The sequence below is a fragment of the Procambarus clarkii genome, chromosome 46, assembly GCF_040958095.1.
Source record: "Procambarus clarkii isolate CNS0578487 chromosome 46, FALCON_Pclarkii_2.0, whole genome shotgun sequence".
NCBI lineage: Eukaryota > Metazoa > Arthropoda > Malacostraca > Decapoda > Cambaridae > Procambarus > Procambarus clarkii.
In genome coordinates this window covers 33,408,959-33,416,281 of record NC_091195.1, presented here as the reverse complement: position 1 = coordinate 33,416,281, position 7,323 = coordinate 33,408,959, and positions in this window count along the sequence as shown.

The following is a 7,323-nucleotide window of genomic DNA, read 5'->3' as shown; positions in this document are numbered from 1 at the left end:
AGGACCAGGCTCCAACGCTTGGCGCTCCCACAGTGTGTATGTCTCCCACCATGACCAGGGCTCCCACGCTGGGTGCTCCCACAGTGTGTATGTCTCCCACCATGACCAGGGCTCCCACGTTGGGCGCTCCCACAGTGTGTATGTCTCCCACCATGACCAGGGCTCCCACGCTGGGCGCTCCCACAGTGTGTATGTCTCCCACTATGACCAGGGCTCCCACGCTGGGCGCTCCCACAGTGTGTATGTCTCCCATCATGACCAGGGCTCCCACGCTGGGCGCTCCCACAGTGTGTATGTCTCGCACCATGACCAGGGCTCCCACGCTGGGCGCTCCCAAAGTGAGCATGTCTCACACCATGACCAGGGCTCCCACAGTGTGTATGTCTTCCACCATCACCAGGGCTCCCACGCTGGGCGCTCCCACAGTGTGTATGTCTCACACCATGACCAGGGCTCAAACGCTGGGCGTTCCCACAGTGTGTATGTCTCTCACTATGACCAGGGCTCCCACAGTGTGTATGTCTCCCACCATGACCAGGCTCCCACAGTGTGTATGTCTCCCACCAGGACCAGGGCTCCCACGGTGTGTATGTCTCCCACCATGACCAGGCTCCCACAGTGTGTATGTCTCCCACCATGACCAGGGTTCCCACGCTGGGCGCTCCCACAGTGTGTATGTCTCCCACCATGACCAGGGCTCCCACGCTGGGCGCTCCCACAGTGTGTATGTCTCCCACCATGACCAGGGCTCCCACGCTGGGCGCTCCCACAGTGTGTATGTCTCCCACCATGACCAGGGCTCCCGCGCTGGGCGCTCCCACAGTGTGTATGTCTCCCACCATGACCAGGGCTCCCACGCTGGGCGCTCCCACAGTGTGTCTGTCTTCCACAATGACCAGGCTCCCACGCTTGGCGCTCCCACAGTGTGTATGTCTCCCACCATGACCTGGCTCCCACAGTGTGTATGTCTCCCACCATGACCAGGGCTCCCACAGTGTGTATGTCTCCCATTATGACCAGGGCTCCCACGCTGGGCGCTCCCACAGTGTGTATGTCTCCCACCATGACCAGGGGCTCCCACGCTGGGCGCTCCCACAGTGTGTATGTCTCCCACCATGACCAGGGCTCCCACAGTTTGTATGTCTTCCACCATGACCAGGGGTCCCACAGTGTGTATGTCTCCCACCATGACCAGGCCTCCCACAGTGTGTATGTCTCCCACCATGACCTGACTCCCACAGTGTGTATGTCTCCCACCATGACCAGGGCTCCCACAGTGAGTATGTCTCCCATTGTGACCAGGGCTCCCACGCTGGGCGCTCCCACAGTGTGTATGTCTCCCACCATGACCAGGGCTTCCACGCTGGGCGCTCCCACAGTGTTTATGTCTCCCACCATGACCTGACTCCCACAGTGTGTATGTCTCCCACCATGACCAGGGCTCCCACAGTGTGTATGTCTCCCACCATGACCAGGGCTCCCACGCTTGGCGCTCCCGCAGTGTGTGTCTCCCACCATGACCAGGGCTCCCACGCTTGGCGCTCCCGCAGTGTGTATGTCTCCCACCATGACCAGGGCTCCCACGTTGGGCGCTCCCACAGTGTGTATGTCTCCCATAATGACCAGGGCTCCCACGTTGGGCGCTCCCACAGTGTGTATGTCTCACACTATGACCAGGGCTCCCACGCTGGGCGCTCCCACAGTGTGTATGTCTCACATCATGACCAGGGCTCCCACGCTGGGCGCTCCCACAGTGTGTATGTCTCCCACCATGACCAGGGCTCCCACGTTGGGCGCTCCCACAGTGTGTATGTCTCCTACCATGACCAGGGCTCCCACGTTGGGCGCTCCAGCAGTGTGTATGTCTCCCACCATGACCAGGGCTCCCACGCTGGGCGCTCCTACAGTGTGTATGTCTCCCACCATGACCAGGGCTCCCACAGTGTGTATGTCTCCCACCATGACCAGGGCTCCCACGCTGGGCGCTCCCACAGTGTGCGTGTCTCCCACCATGACCAGGGCTCCCACAGTTTGTATGTCTTCCACCATGACCAGGGGTCCCACAGTGTGTATGTCTCCCACCATGACCAGGCCTCCCACAGTGTGTATGTCTCCCACCATGACCTGACTCCCACAGTGTGTATGTCTCCCACCATGACCAGGGCTCCCACAGTGAGTATGTCTCCCATTATGACCAGGGCTCCCACGCTGGGCGCTCCCACAGTGTGTATGTCTCCCACCATGACCAGGGCTTCCACGCTGGGCGCTCCCACAGTGTTTATGTCTCCCACCATGACCTGACTCCCACAGTGTGTATGTCTCCCACCATGACCAGGGCTCCCACAGTGTGTATGTCTCCCACCATGACCAGGGCTCCCACGCTTGGCGCTCCCGCAGTGTGTGTCTCCCACCATGACCAGGGCTCCCACGCTTGGCGCTCCCGCAGTGTGTATGTCTCCCACCATGACCAGGGCTCCCACGTTGGGCGCTCCCACAGTGTGTATGTCTCCCATAATGACCAGGGCTCCCACGTTGGGCGCTCCCACAGTGTGTATGTCTCACACTATGACCAGGGCTCCCACGCTGGGCGCTCCCACAGTGTGTATGTCTCACATCATGACCAGGGCTCCCACGCTGGGCGCTCCCACAGTGTGTATGTCTCCCACCATGACCAGGGCTCCCACGTTGGGCGCTCCCACAGTGTGTATGTCTCCTACCATGACCAGGGCTCCCACGTTGGGCGCTCCAGCAGTGTGTATGTCTCCCACCATGACCAGGGCTCCCACGCTGGGCGCTCCTACAGTGTGTATGTCTCCCACCATGACCAGGGCTCCCACAGTGTGTATGTCTCCCACCATGACCAGGGCTCCCACGCTGGGCGCTCCCACAGTGTGCGTGTCTCCCACCATGACCAGGGCTCCCACAGTGTTCGTGTCTCCCACCATGACCAGGGCTCCCACAGTGTGCGTGTCTCCCACCATGACCATGGCTCCCACGCTGGGCGCTCCCACAGTGTGCGTGTCTCCCGCCATGACCAGGGCTCCCACGCTGGGCGTTCCCACAGTGTGTATGTCTCCCACCATGACCAGGGCTCCCACGCTGGGGGCTCCCACAGTGTGCGTGTCTCCCACCATGACCAGGGCTCCCACAGTGTGCGTGTCTCCCACCATGACCAGGGCTCCCACAGTGTGCGTGTCTCCCACCATGACCAGGGCTCCCACAGTGTGCGTGTCTCCCACCATGACCAGGGCTCCCACGCTGGGCGCTCCCACAGTGTGCGTATCTCCCACCATGACCAGGGCTCCCACAGTGTGCGTGTCTCCCACCATGACCAGGGCTCCCACAGTGTGCGTGTCTCTCACCATGACCAGGGCTCCCACAGTGTGCGTGTCTCCCACCATGACCAGGGCTCCCACGCTGGGCGCTCCCACAGTGTGCGTATCTCCCACCATGACCAGGGCTTCCACAGTGTGCGTGTCTCCCACCATGACCAGGGCTCCCACGCTGGGTGCTCCCACAGTGTGCGTGTCTCCCACCATGACCAGGGCTCCCACAGTGTGCGTGTCTCCCACCATAACCAGGGCTCCCACAGTGTGCGTGTCTCCCACCATGACCAGGGCTCCCACGCTGGGCGCTCCCACAGTGTGTATGTCTCCCACCATGACCAGGGCTCCCACAGTGTGCGTGTCTCCCACCATGACCAGGGCTCCCACAGTGTGCGTGTCTCCCACCATGACCAGGGCTCCCACAGTGTGCGTGTCTCCCACCATGACCAGGGCTCCCACAGTGTGCGTGTCTCCCACCATGACCAGGGCTCCCACGCTGGGCGCTCCCACAGTGTGTATGTCTCCCACCATGACCAGGGCTCCCACAGTGTGCGTGTCTCCCACCATGACCAGGGCTCCCACAGTGTGCGTGTCTCCCACCATGACCAGGGCTCCCACAGTGTGCGTGTCTCCCACCATGACCAGGGCTCCCACAGTGTGCGTGTCTCCCACCATGACCAGGGCTCCCACAGTGTGCGTGTCTCCCACCATGACCAGGGCTCCCACAGTGTGCGTGTCTCCCACCATGACCAGGGCTCCCACAGTGTGCGTGTCTCCCACCATGACAATGAACAATTCCGTCACCATACTATCACGGCCAATACGGGTTACAAGTGTTACTAACACAAGAGGTCTGTCACACGTGGCCATAAAGCTCAGCCTTATATAAACATCTGACACTAATCACAAATATATGTGATAATATATAATGTATAATTTTATCTCTTGTATAATTTATCATTATACAGGTATAATGTAGGGTATAAACTCGTATAATTTTGCATTTCCAGGTCGTTATAAATAATGACTTGGACAAATGGAGGAATGGTCTAGAGAATGGCTACTAAAGTTCAACTCAGGAAAATGTAAAGTATTGGAATAAGGTGAAGGGAGCAGGAGGCTGAACACAAGGTACCATCTGGGAGGTGATATCCTGCAAGAGTCATAGAGAGAGAAAGATCTGGGGGGTTGAAATAACACCGAACCTGTCCCTAGAGGCCCACATCAAAAGGACATCATCAGCGGCATATGCTAGGTTGGCAAACATAAGAACTGCCTTTAGAAACTTGTGTAAGGAATCGTCCAGGACCCTGTATACCACATATGTCAGACCAATCCTGGAATATGCAGCTCCAACCTGAAGTCCATACCTAGTTAAACACTAGACAAAGTTAGAGAAGATTCAGCGGTATGGCCCCAAACTCTTCCGGAAACTGAGAGGTATGAGCTACGAGGAGAGGCTAAGGGAGCTGAACCTTACGTCCATCAAAAACAGAAGAGTAAGGGGAGACATGATAACCACCTACAAAATTCTCAGGGGGAATTGACAGGGTGGACAAAGACAAACTCTTCAGCACGGATGGAACACGCACAAAGGGACACAGGTGGAAAGTTAGTACCCAAATGAGCCACAGAGACGCTTGAAAGAATTTTTTCAGTGTCAGAGTAGTTAATAAATGAAATGCGTTAAGTAGTGATGTGGTGGAGGCAGACTCCATACACAGTTTCAAATGTAGACTTAATAGAGCCCAATAGGTTCAGGAATCTGTACACCAGTTGACTGACGGCTGAGAGGGGGGAGGGGGGAGACCAAAGAGCCAGAGCTCAACCCCCGCAAGCATAACTAGGTGAGTACACTAAAGAGAGGCGCATCTCTCAGGTCAGTGTTCATGTTGCAGGCTAAATGCAAAATGAATAAACAAGTTATGATGCATTCAGCTTAGCTCTTAACTCATCAACAGACACACAAGACAACCCACAACTGGTAATATTTGTTCGTTATGTTTCCTCTGGTGTAAATGTGACAGACGAGATGTTGGACTTTGTGGCATTACAGGAATCAACTCGCGGTGTAGACATTAGAAATGTGTTTGACAGAACCTTAAGAAATGTTATGTTCCACCTTGCCTCGCGGTTACCTTGCAATGTTTCCGGGGTCATGATCCCCGCGGCCCAGTCTATGACCAAGCCTCCTGGTTGATGGCCTGGTCAACGCGGCTGCTTGCAGCCTGACGTATGAATCACGGCTTGGTTGATCAGGGGTTGATTTCGAGGTGTTTATCGAGTTCTCTCTTGATCACTGCGAGGGGTCGGCCAATTATGCAACTAGTGGAAGCGTGTTGAACAGTCTCTGGCCTCTGATGTTGATAGAGTTCTCCAGAGAGTACCTATTGCACCTCTGTTTTATCAACAGAGGTGTTCTTCACATCCTGCCATGTCTCCTGGTCTCGTGTGATGCTATTTCTGTGTGCAGATTTGGGACCAGACACTCTAATATTTTCCATGTGTTGATTTATTATGTATTTCTCCCGCCCGTGCTCTAAAGAATACAGATTTAGGCATTTTAGTCAGTCGCAGTAATTTAGATGGTTTATTGAGGTTACAGTAAAGGTTTTTGCACTCTCTCCAGGTCAGCAATTTCTCCAGCTTTGAAACGGGCTGTCATTGTGCAACAGTATTCCACTCCAGAGATCACCAGCGTATTGAAGAGTATCATCATTGGTACGGCACCTCTAGTGTGAAAGGGTCTTGTTATCCAACCTGTCATTTTTATTGCAGTTGTGACGGCTACTTTATTGTGTTCTTTAAAAGTAAAGTCTTCCAAGATTACACACAAATCTTTTACATTGCTGTTACGTTCTATGGTATGATTTGACTTAGTTTTGTACGTACTTTCAGTTTTCATATTTTTTTTTAATATAGCGCAAGAGCTGGAACTTATCTTCATTAAATATCGTATTATTTTCTCTGGTCTATTGAAAGACCTGATTTTTATTAGTTTAGAGGTTTGCTATGTTCTCTATGTTGTCTACTCCCATAAAAACCCAAATATCATCTGCAAAGGATGACACGGAACTATAGTTTGTGTTCTTGTCTATGTCTAATATGAGAATGAGAAAGAGTACTGGAGCAAGCACAGTACCCTGGGGGACTGAGCTATTCACGGTTGATGATCCGGATTTTATCTTGTTTACTATTACATATTGGGTTCTGTTAGTTAGGAATTGTAGATCCATCTTCCTATTATTCCGGTGATTCCTTTTGAACGCATTTTTTGCGCAATAACACCATGGTCACATTTGTTGAAGGCTTTTGAGAAGTCTTTGTACATTACGTCAGCTTTGTACATGACTTCCCTGGCATCTAAGGCCATGTCATAGTGGTCCAGCAATTGTGATAGGCAAGAGCGCCCTGATCTGAAACCATGTTGTCCAGGGTTATGTAGACGCTGTGATTCCATGTATTTTGTGATATTACTTCTTATCACTCTTTCAAACATTTTATGATGTGTGATGTTAGTGCTATCAGTCTATAATTTTTTGCCTTTGCTTTATTCCTTCCTTTATGGAGTGGTGCTATTTCTGCTGTTTTTAGTGTATCAGAGATATCGCCAGTATATAAGTTCCATCTCCAAAATTTTTTAGCGCCTGTGATAGTAATTTTTTACAGTTCTTGATAAATATGGAATTCTAGGAATCAGGGTCTGGTGCAGAGTGCATAGTCTATAACTTCTTCAAAATCAAGTGGAGTTAAGGTGACATCTGATATATGATTTAATGTTCGTATCACATTCTTGAAGAATTCGTTTGGGTTATCAATCTTCAAGATGTTTAATAAGAATTTCTACTTTACAAAATCAGCCGTATTATAATTATATTTTCATGACACAATTGCAATGCTACAAATGTCAGGCTGTTAAAGACGCTATTTACTGCTAGTAGTGGTCTTGCGGGTCTCCAGCTTGGCTGTAAGTGGTTTACAGTCTGGCTGATATGGT